At 40.0% G+C, this 9,926-nt stretch overlaps 1 pseudogene; it reads left to right on the top strand.

The window, feature by feature from the left end:
• The first annotated feature begins 680 nt into the window (after positions 1 to 680).
• Positions 681 to 3,651, top strand: LOC113620700 (60S ribosomal protein L7-like; annotated as a pseudogene).
• The last annotated feature ends 6,275 nt before the right edge of the window (positions 3,652 to 9,926 follow it).

Raw genomic sequence — 9,926 nt, forward strand, 5'->3', positions numbered from 1 at the left:
AGGGACGCAGCAAGAGAAAAACTCCACCTGTCATTTGCTGGCTTTGAAGATGGAAGCAGGTCACATACCAAGGAATGTGGGCAGCCTCTAGAAGCCAGAAAAAAGCCAGGGAACAGATTTTCCCCTAAGCCTTCAGAAGGAACGCAGCCTTGCCAATGCCTTAATTTTAGTGAGACCAATTTTGGACTTCTGACCTCCAGAAGCTGAAGAGAATAAATCTGTATTGTTTTAAGCCACTGAGTTTGAGATAATTTGTTACAGTGGTAGCAGGAAACTAATACATAAGAGTTCCTTACAAGGAAAGAAAGATGAGGTGGCCCCTCACTGGATACATTTCTGAAAGGACTTTCTTCCCATTAATCCACAAAATCAGACTATGTTTGTGATCCCTGCCTTGGTTACAGTTTCTCAGAATTCAGTCCTGGGACATCTCATCCCTCTGTGTTCTCCCTGACTCTGTAACTTCATCCACATTCATGGTTTTAGATGCCTTTTTTTTTTTTTTTTTTTTGGCGATACGCGGGCCTCTCACTGTTGTGGCCTCTCCCGTTGCGGAGCACAGGCTCCGGACGCGCAGGCTCAGTGGCCATGGCTCATGGGCCCAGCCGCTCCGCGGCATGTGGCTTCTTCCCGGACCGGGGCACAAACCCGTGTCCCCTGCATCGGCAGGTGGACTCTCAACCACTGCGCCACCAGGGAAGCCCCTAGATGCCATTTTTATATAGGGCTGATCCACAAGTTTGAATCTCTCACTCAGCCCTCCTTTCAGAGCTCCAGGCCAGAATATCTTCACTTGGGTATCTCACAGGGATCTCAAGCTACAGGGATCCAACACTGAACTTTTCATTTTCTACTCTCCACTCTCCATCCTCACACCCCCAGCCTGTCTTTCCCTAGACTTCCCCAATTGCTCATGATAGAAAGTAGTCAGAAAACATTTGACACCTTTTCTCAACCTCCGATTACCGAGTCTTGCCAAGTCTGTCCTCAAATATGTTTCTAATTCACTCAGTTCTTGCCACGTTTTGTCACCACCCTAGTCCAAGCTATCATCGTCTTTTCCCTGAACTACTGTAACAGCCTCCTAACACCCCTGCTTCCCCCAATAGCCCTCCAGTTCATTCTCCACACTGCAGCCAGAGTGATTTTTTTTTTTTTTTTGGCCCGCCTCGCGGCTTGTGGGATCTTAGTTCCCTGACCAGGGATCGAACCTAGGCCCTCAGCAGTGAAAGTGCAGAGTTCTAACCACTGGACCACCAGGGAACTCCCAGAGTGATCTTCCAAAATATGAATAAGATGATCCATGCCTCTGCTTAAGACCCTTTCAGGGCTTCCCGTTGCTTGTACAAGAATATCCAAACCTGCTCTTTTCTGGCTGGAACCATGGAGGGTGCAGAAGAGGAAAAAAAGAAGTTCCTGCTGTACCAGAAACCGTTCAGAAAAAGCAAATAAATTTCACAGAGCTGAAGATCAAGCTCCTGAGAAGTTACCCAAAAGATGCTTTGAAAGGCAAGGAGGAAGTTTATCAATGAAGAGGCTAAGCACTGTTACAAGGAGTACAGGCAGATGTACAGAAGCAATATTCGAATGGCTAGGAGGGCAAGAAAAGCTGGCGACTTCTATGTGCCTGAGGAACTCAGATTGGCACTTGTCATCAGGATCAGAGGTAGCAATGGTGTGAGCTCAAAGGTCCGAAAGGTGCTGCAGCTTCTTCGCCTCCTCCAGGTCTTCAGTGACACCTTTGTGAAGCTCAACGAGGCTTCAGTCAACATGCTGAAGATTGTGGAACCACGTATTGCATTGGGGGTACCCAAACCTGAAGTCAGAGAATGAACTGATCTACAAGTTTGGCTACGGCAAAATCAACAAGAAGTGAATTGCCCTGACAGATAACACATGGATTGCTCCATCACTTAGTAAATGTGGCGCCATCTGCATGGAGGATCTGATTCATGAGATCTGCTCTGTTGGAAAACGTCTCAGAGAAGCAAACAACTTCCCGTGACCCTTCAAATTGTCTTCTCCACTAGGTGTAATGAAGAAAAAGGCCACCCATCTTCTAGAAGGTGGAGACGCTGACACCAGATCAATAGGCTTATTAGAAGGATGAACTAAGGCATCTACCTTGATTATTTCTGTAATCTGGTCAGTTAATAAACGGGGACTGCTTTCAAATTGGAAGAAAAAGACAATCCAAACCCTTGAGCATGGCTTAAAAGGCCCCGCATGATCCTCATTCACCTCTCCAAACCTACCTCATGCCACTACCCCTGTGCAGCTGCTACCCCTGTGCAGCCGCTACCCCTGTGCAGCTGCTACCCCTGTGCAGCCGCACTGACCTGCTTTTAATTCCTCGAAGATTCCCACCCCCCTCCAACCTCAGGGCCTTCATACAAGCTATTCCTTCTGCCTGGAACACGTGTCTCCTAACTTTCCACATGACTCTTCAACCATCAGGTTTCATCAGAGAGATCTCCTCCAACTTAAAGCAGTTCTCATAACATCCTGTTATTTTCTTCCATAGCTCTTATCAAAATCATTAATTACACACACACTTAATTGTTTAATGCCTGTAACCCTTACTGGTCTGTACACTCCCCAGACCATGTCCGCTGTGTTCATCTCTGCATTGCTCACCCCAGGCACAGAGTCTGACACATAGTAAGCGCTCAGCAATGTTTGATAAAGGAATAAGTTAATAAATGAATGATGAACTTGGATGGAGTAAACAGAATTTTTAAAATCTTATGTCACCTTTTAGAAATTATTTCTTCCTCTGTCTCCCACCAAATTCTCTTTGCCACTTACTCTTCCCTTCCCTAGCCAGTGCCTATGCTCCAAAACCTTTCTGCAATATCAAAATACATCTATCCTGCCACATTCCCACAGGGACTCTGCCCTCTTCTGGCCAATATGGGAACTGATTCCACTTTACTGGAGCTTAAGGATTTATTTTCCTTCTCGGATATTTTTATCTTAATCAGCAACTTCTGGAAAACCAAGAGCTTGGCCCAAAATAAAGTCTTCAAATCCATTTGTTTAGTAATGTGTATAAATAAAGTCCATTAACATATTCACGAGTGATGAATCCTAAATATAACCATGGCAGATGTCACTCGTTAACCCAGCACCTGTTTATTAACTATCTACTCTGGCTGTGAAACTTAGAACTTTTCAAGGAGCCCCAGACCCAACAGGGGAGAAAGATATTGTAACTAAGTTAATGAAACTGTCCCCTCTGTAGACCACTTCCCATCTCACTTGCCCCAGACCAGGACACTGGGGAGGAAGATGATCCCTGGGCTAAAAATTTCATCAGCTCCTATACATTATGGCACATGTAAGACCTTCTCATGCTCCCATCATGACTGAGAGAGTATCATTTCTAATAAAGGTTAGAGGTAGGATCAAGAAAAAGAACTGACACAACTCTGCAAGACTCCAGGAGGGTGCTTAGAAAATCGTTGCTTTCTAGACGACATTGCCTTTGAGAATTGTTAGTGCTTGTATGTGTGTGATCCAACAGTTAATTGTGGGACCAGAGGAAATACTTGTTGGACAAAATGTCTGCCACTCCCCTTGGAAGGGAGACCTGAAAAGCAGTCTGGATTTGGGACACCCACGGCCGCCCTGGGCTACTCTGAGGTACTTGAAATTCCAGAGGCCACCTTGGATTGGCCTGCTGGTGCCACCCCTTCCCACCACTCTCCCTCATTCCACTCCCAGCCCTGGGCATTATTATAGGCTGAAAAACTCAGACTTCGGGAAATGCAGTGCTAGGGAAGAGGGATGGACCCGGGAATAAAACCAAATCCTGTGTATAAGGGTAGGATTTCCCAAAAGGTGGGTGGAGTTTCTCCCATGGGAGTTTAGAAACAAGAGGCATTTTTTTAAGAAAGGCACATATATGAGGACAGAGGTGTAAGGCTGGGTATGGAACACTGATGAGAAAACACCCTGTGAATTGTTCAACTTCTTGGGTTGTTTTCTCTTAGACTATGGGAAATGCTGTATTTAGTGTATAACATTTAGAGTATTTATTTTTATATTATAGATTATTTATAATTATATTAGATTATTATTAGATTAGATTATTATTATTATATAACTGGTATGTTATATTAAGATAATAATATTAATATACTATATATTATTATTACAACCCTCCATGTGGTAATTCTTTTTAGATACACCAACCCTTCAATAAAATCTGATTTACCCAGAAATCATTGTATGAGAATGTTGAGGTAAATATAGGTATAATGCGGTGTAATTATATTCGTCAGAATCTTTTGGTGGCTGCAAATCAAATTGGCTTAAGTGAAAAGATGAATTCATTGGATCATTGAACTAAAAATCCAGGTGCTCAAAGTAAACATTCAAGAATCTCTCTCTCCTTCTCTTAAGCGTAGTTTCCTCTGTGTTGTCTTTATTTTCAAGTGGTTACTCCCATAGATGGGTGGAATGGCTACTAGCAGCTCCAATTTAGCAACTCCAACAAAATCAGAGCTTCTATTTCCAAAATGTTTCAGAAACTGTATTAGGCAGATACCTATTTGCTCCACGTGTCCAATCTCAAACCAATCACTGTGGACAGGAATGGCCAAACCTGGGTAAAATGTCCATCTCCAGAGCAAGGGGATTAAGTCAGGTCCTTGAACCACATAAACCAAATCTAAAATGACACATCCGGATGAAAGATACATAACATTTTAAAATAGATATGTTATATCAGGTACTGATAAGTCTTCTAAATAAAAATTTATATTTTTATTTAGTTTCAATATAAAAATATAGCAAAGTAAAAGAATAGAGGAGTGATCCAGCAATCCCACTCCTGGGCATATACCCAGACAAAACTATAATTCAAACAAATACATGCACTTAAATTCACAGCAGCACTATTCACAATAGCCAAGACATGGAAACAACCTAAATGTCCATTGACAGATGAATGGATAAAGAAGATGTGGTACATATATACAATGGAATACTACTCAGCCATAAAAAAGAATGAAATAATGCCATTTGCAGCAACATGGATGCAACTAGAGATTATCATACTAAGTGTAAGTCAGAAAGAGAAAGACAAATACCATAAGTGAACCTATCTACAAAACAGAAACATGGAGAACAGACTGGTGGTCGCCAAGGAGAAAGGGGTTGGGAGAGGGATGGAGTGGAAGGTTGGGTTACCAGATGTAAGCTTTTATATATAGAATGGATAAACAACAAGATCCTACTGTATAGCACAGAGAACTATATTCAGTATGCTACGATAAACCATAATGGAAAAGGATATTAAAAAACGTATACATGTATAACTGAATCATTTTGCTGTACAGCAGTAATTAACACCATATTGTAAATCAACTATACTTTAATTTTAAAAATTGCTAAAGAAAAAAAAGTAATAGAGGAGGACAAAGTTTGCTTTTTAGAAAGAGTCAGCAGGGAATGAGGTCAGGACTAGTGGTTGACTCTGACATAGAGGGTTTCAGTTATGGGCAATGAGAAGGACAAAAGCTCCGAGGGTGACATGTGCTGGGAGTATCTGACAGTGGAAGGCCCCTGTGGCTGAAATACAGCAAGCAAAGAGTAAACGGCAGGCAATGAAGAAAGAGAGGGGGAGAGGGGGCAAATGAGGGACCGCCTTGTAGACCATGGCAAAGACCGTAACCTTTATTCTAAATGGAGCAGGAAGGCATTGAAGTAATTTGAGCTCAGGATCAACATGTTGCTACTTATGTTTTAAGAGGATGACTGCCTACTGTTATAGACTTTAGGAGGCATCAGGGGAGGGAAGAGTGGAACCAGATGACTGAGGAGGCACAGAGCACCAACAAAAGATGAAAGATAACAGTGGCTTTGGTTACGATAGTGGTGGTAGAAGCTGGATACATGGTCAAATTCAAGAATTATCTTTGAAGTCAATGCCAATAGGATTAGGAGATGGATTTGATAGAGGATGTGAAAGAAAGGGGTCCAGGATGATTTCAAGGATTCTTGCTGGAGGAAGCAAGGGCTCCATGGAGGTAACACTATGTAAAGAATACTGGCAGCATGTCACACCACCACACACACACATTTTATTGAAGAGCTCATGAACTCTATTACTTACGATCTGGCACTCAAGGCCTGCACGTGTCTGGTAATCCCAAACACTGCTCTCAAGGCTAACATCCTTCAGGCCTGCAGGGAAACACCTCTTGCCTCATATCCTTGAACTATACGCATATGACTGTCCTGAAGGTATACAGGTTATGCTATTCCCAGTGCTGGAGGTGAAACACTGCTTTGAGCGAGAAGAGGATTGGAGCAGTGGAAGTTCTCAGGTAAGAGAGACAAATAACCTTGTCATACCTTTCCTCTTACATAAATAGCATCATTTCCCAGCAGTACTGAGCATCAATTTTTTTGCTTCTCTTGATGCTCCAATTTGTGGCCTGGAAGATACCCACCAACTATCTCATTATTCAAAACTGTTGCATATGGTTTCTGAAAAAACAACTGGCAATATTTTAAACATTGTCATTACTCTTAAACTTACAGATGTAGACCTAGATCTAACTAATGCATGAACTATGATACTGATTATTTACATTGGTAATTAGATGAACATTGAACTCTAGATTTGCAAATGGTTTTACTTTTATGAAAATACCTAGTAAGATTTAATTAACTTTTCCAAAACATTAAAATTTAAATATATGTAAATTAGGCACAGAGCCCTGCAGAGGTAAGCCTTGAACTTTAGCTCTGTGAAGGGATCAGCCGCATTTCTTTATCCCATGGTCAAACTGCCATGGGTATCCCAGCACCAGTCCACTGGTATGAACATTTTTTGGAGATGGACTAGTTTTAGTTTAATAATTTTGATTTAAAATTTTGATATGCATTAATTATCATATGTATTTTTGCCTTTAAATTTTGTAGACAATTTAAACTACTTAGAAGAAATAACTTTCGTGAAAAGACAGAAATAATTTTAACTTTTTGACTTTATATTTACTCTAATATGCACTCATGAATAGATCCAATTTTGTATCCACTGAATACACCCACATTTTATTGTTTAATCCTTTAGAGTCTAACTGCCAATATGACACAAATTAAATGAAAACCTTTATTACAACGTGATAAATGACTTTGCTAAAGTCAAGAAAAATCTGTTTTATGGAATAACTATATAAAAATATACACAATAATATGTACTGATAATAACATGTGAATGATGCATATCTTTTATTTATTTATTTATTTTTATAAGCAGGTTCTTATTAGTTATCCATTTTATACATATTAGTTATATATGTCAATCCCAATCTCCCAGTTCATCCCATCACCTCCACCACCACCCCCACCACTTTCCCCCCTTGGTGTCCATACGTTTGTTCTCTACATCTGTGTCTCTATTTCTGCCTTGCAAACCGGTTCATCTGTACCATTTTTCTAGATTCCACATATATGTGTTAATATATGACATTTGTTTTTCTCTTTCTGACTAACTTCACTCTGTATGACAGTCTCTAGGCCCATCCACATCTCGACAAATGACCCAATTTCTTTCCTTTTTATGGCTGAGTAATATTCCATTGTATATGTGTACCACACCTTCTTTATCCATTCATCTGTCGATGGGCATTTAGGTTGCTTCCATGCCCTGGCTATTGTAAATAGCATTGCAATGAACATTGGGGTACATGTGTCTCTTTGAATTATGGTTTTCTGTGGGTATATGCCCAGTAGCGGGATTGCTGGGTCATATGGTAATTCTATTTTTAGTTTTTTTAAGGAACCTCCATACTGTTCTCCATAGTGGCTGTATCAATTTACATTCCCACCAACAGTGCAAGGGGTTCCCTTTTCTCCACACCCTCTCCAGCATTTGTTGTTTGTAGATTTTCTGATGATATCCATTCTAACTGGTGTGAGGTGATACCTCATTGTAGTTTTGATTTGCATTTCTCTAATAATTAGCGATGTTGAGCAGCTTTTCATGTGCATCTTGGCCATCTGTATGCCTTCTTTGGAGAAATGTCTATTTAGGTCTTCTGCCCATTTTTTGACTGGGTTATTTGTCTTTTTAATATTGAGCTGCATGAGCTGTTTATATATTTTGGAGATTAATCCTTTGTCCGTTGCTTTATTTGCAAATATTTTCTCCCATTCTGAGGGTTGTCTTTTCGTCTTGTTTATAGTTTCCTTTTCTGTGCAAAAGCTTTTAAGTTTCACTAGGTCTCATTTGTTTATTTTTGTTTTTATTTCCATTACCCTAGGAGGTGGGTCAAAAAGGATCTTGCTGTGATTTACGTCAAAGAGTGTTCTTCCTATATTTTCCTCTAGAATTTTATAGTGTCTGGTCTTACATTTAGGTCTTTAATCCATTTTGAGTTTATTTTTGTGTATGGTGTGAGGGAGTGTTCCAATTTCATTCTTTTACATGTAGCTGTCCAGTTTTCCCAGCACCACTTGTTGAAGAGACTGTCTTTTCTCCATTGTGTACCCTTGCTTCCTTTGTCATAGATTAGTTGACCACAGGTGCAAGGGTTTATCTCTGCATTTTCTATCCTGTTCCATTGATCTATATTTCTGTTTTTGTGCCAGTACCATATTGTCTTGATTACTGTAGCTTTATAGTATACTCTGAAGGCAGGGAGTCTGATTCCTCCAGCTCCGTTTTTTTCCCTCAAGACTGCTTTTGTTATTCGGGGTCTTTTGTGTTGTCATACAAATTTTAAGATTTTTTGTTCTAGCTCTGTAAAAAATGCCATTGGTAATTTGATAGGGATTGCAATGAATCTGTAGATTGCTTTGGGTAGTATCGTCATTTTCACAATATTGATTCTTCCAATTCAAGAACATGGCATATCTCTCCATCTGTTTATGTCATCTTTGATTTCTTTCATCAGTGTCTTATAGTTTCCTGAGTACAGGTCTTTTACCTCCTTAGGTAGGTTTATTCCTAGGTATTTTATTCTTTTTCATGCAATGGTGAATGGGATTGTTTCCTTAATTTTTCTTTCTGATCTTTTGTTGTTAGTATATAGGAATGCAAGAGATTTCTGTGCATTAATTTTGTATCCTGCAACTTTACCAAATTCATTGATTAGTTCTAGTAGTTTTCTGGTGGCATCTTTAGGAATCTCTATGTATAGTATAATGTCATCTGAAAACAGTGACAGTTTTACTTCTTCTTTTCCAATTTGTATTCCTTTTATTTCTTTTTCTTCTCTGATTGCCATGGCTAGTACTTCCGAAACTATGTTGAATAATAGTGGCAAGAGTGGACATCCTTGTCTTGTTCCTGATCTCAGAGGAGATGCTTTCAGTTTTTCACCACTGAGAATGATGTTTGCTGTGGGTTTGTCGTATATGGGCTTTATTATGTTGAGGTAGGTTCCTCAACATAATATGCCCACTTTCTGGAGAGTTTTTATCATAAATGGGTGCTGAATTTTGTCAAAAGCGTTTTCTGCATCTACTGAGATGATCATATAGTTTTTATTCTTCAATTTGTTAATATGGTGTATCTCACTGATTGATTTGCAAATATTGAAGAATCCTTGCATCCTTGTGATAAGTCCCACTTGATCATGGTGTATGATCCTTTTAATGTGTTGTTGGATTCTGTTTGCTACTATTTTTTGGAGGGTTTTTGCATCTATATTCATCAGTGATATTGGTCTGTGATTTTTTTTTGTAGTATCTTTGTCTGGTTTTGGTGTCAGGGTGACGGTGGCTTCATAGAATGAATGTGGGAGTGTTCCTTCCTCTGCTGTTTTTTGGAAGAGTTTGAGAGAGATGTGTGTTAGCTCTTCTCTAGATGTTTGATAGAATTCACCTGTGAAGCCAGATGGTCCTGGATTTTGTTTGTTGGAAGATTTTTAACCACAGTTTCAACTGCATTACTTGTGATTGGTCTG

Source organism: Aethalodelphis obliquidens, unplaced genomic scaffold (assembly GCF_003676395.1).
Source record: "Aethalodelphis obliquidens isolate GAN/ISIS:26980383/991018 unplaced genomic scaffold, ASM367639v1 scaffold8, whole genome shotgun sequence".
Taxonomy (NCBI): domain Eukaryota; kingdom Metazoa; phylum Chordata; class Mammalia; order Artiodactyla; family Delphinidae; genus Aethalodelphis; species Aethalodelphis obliquidens.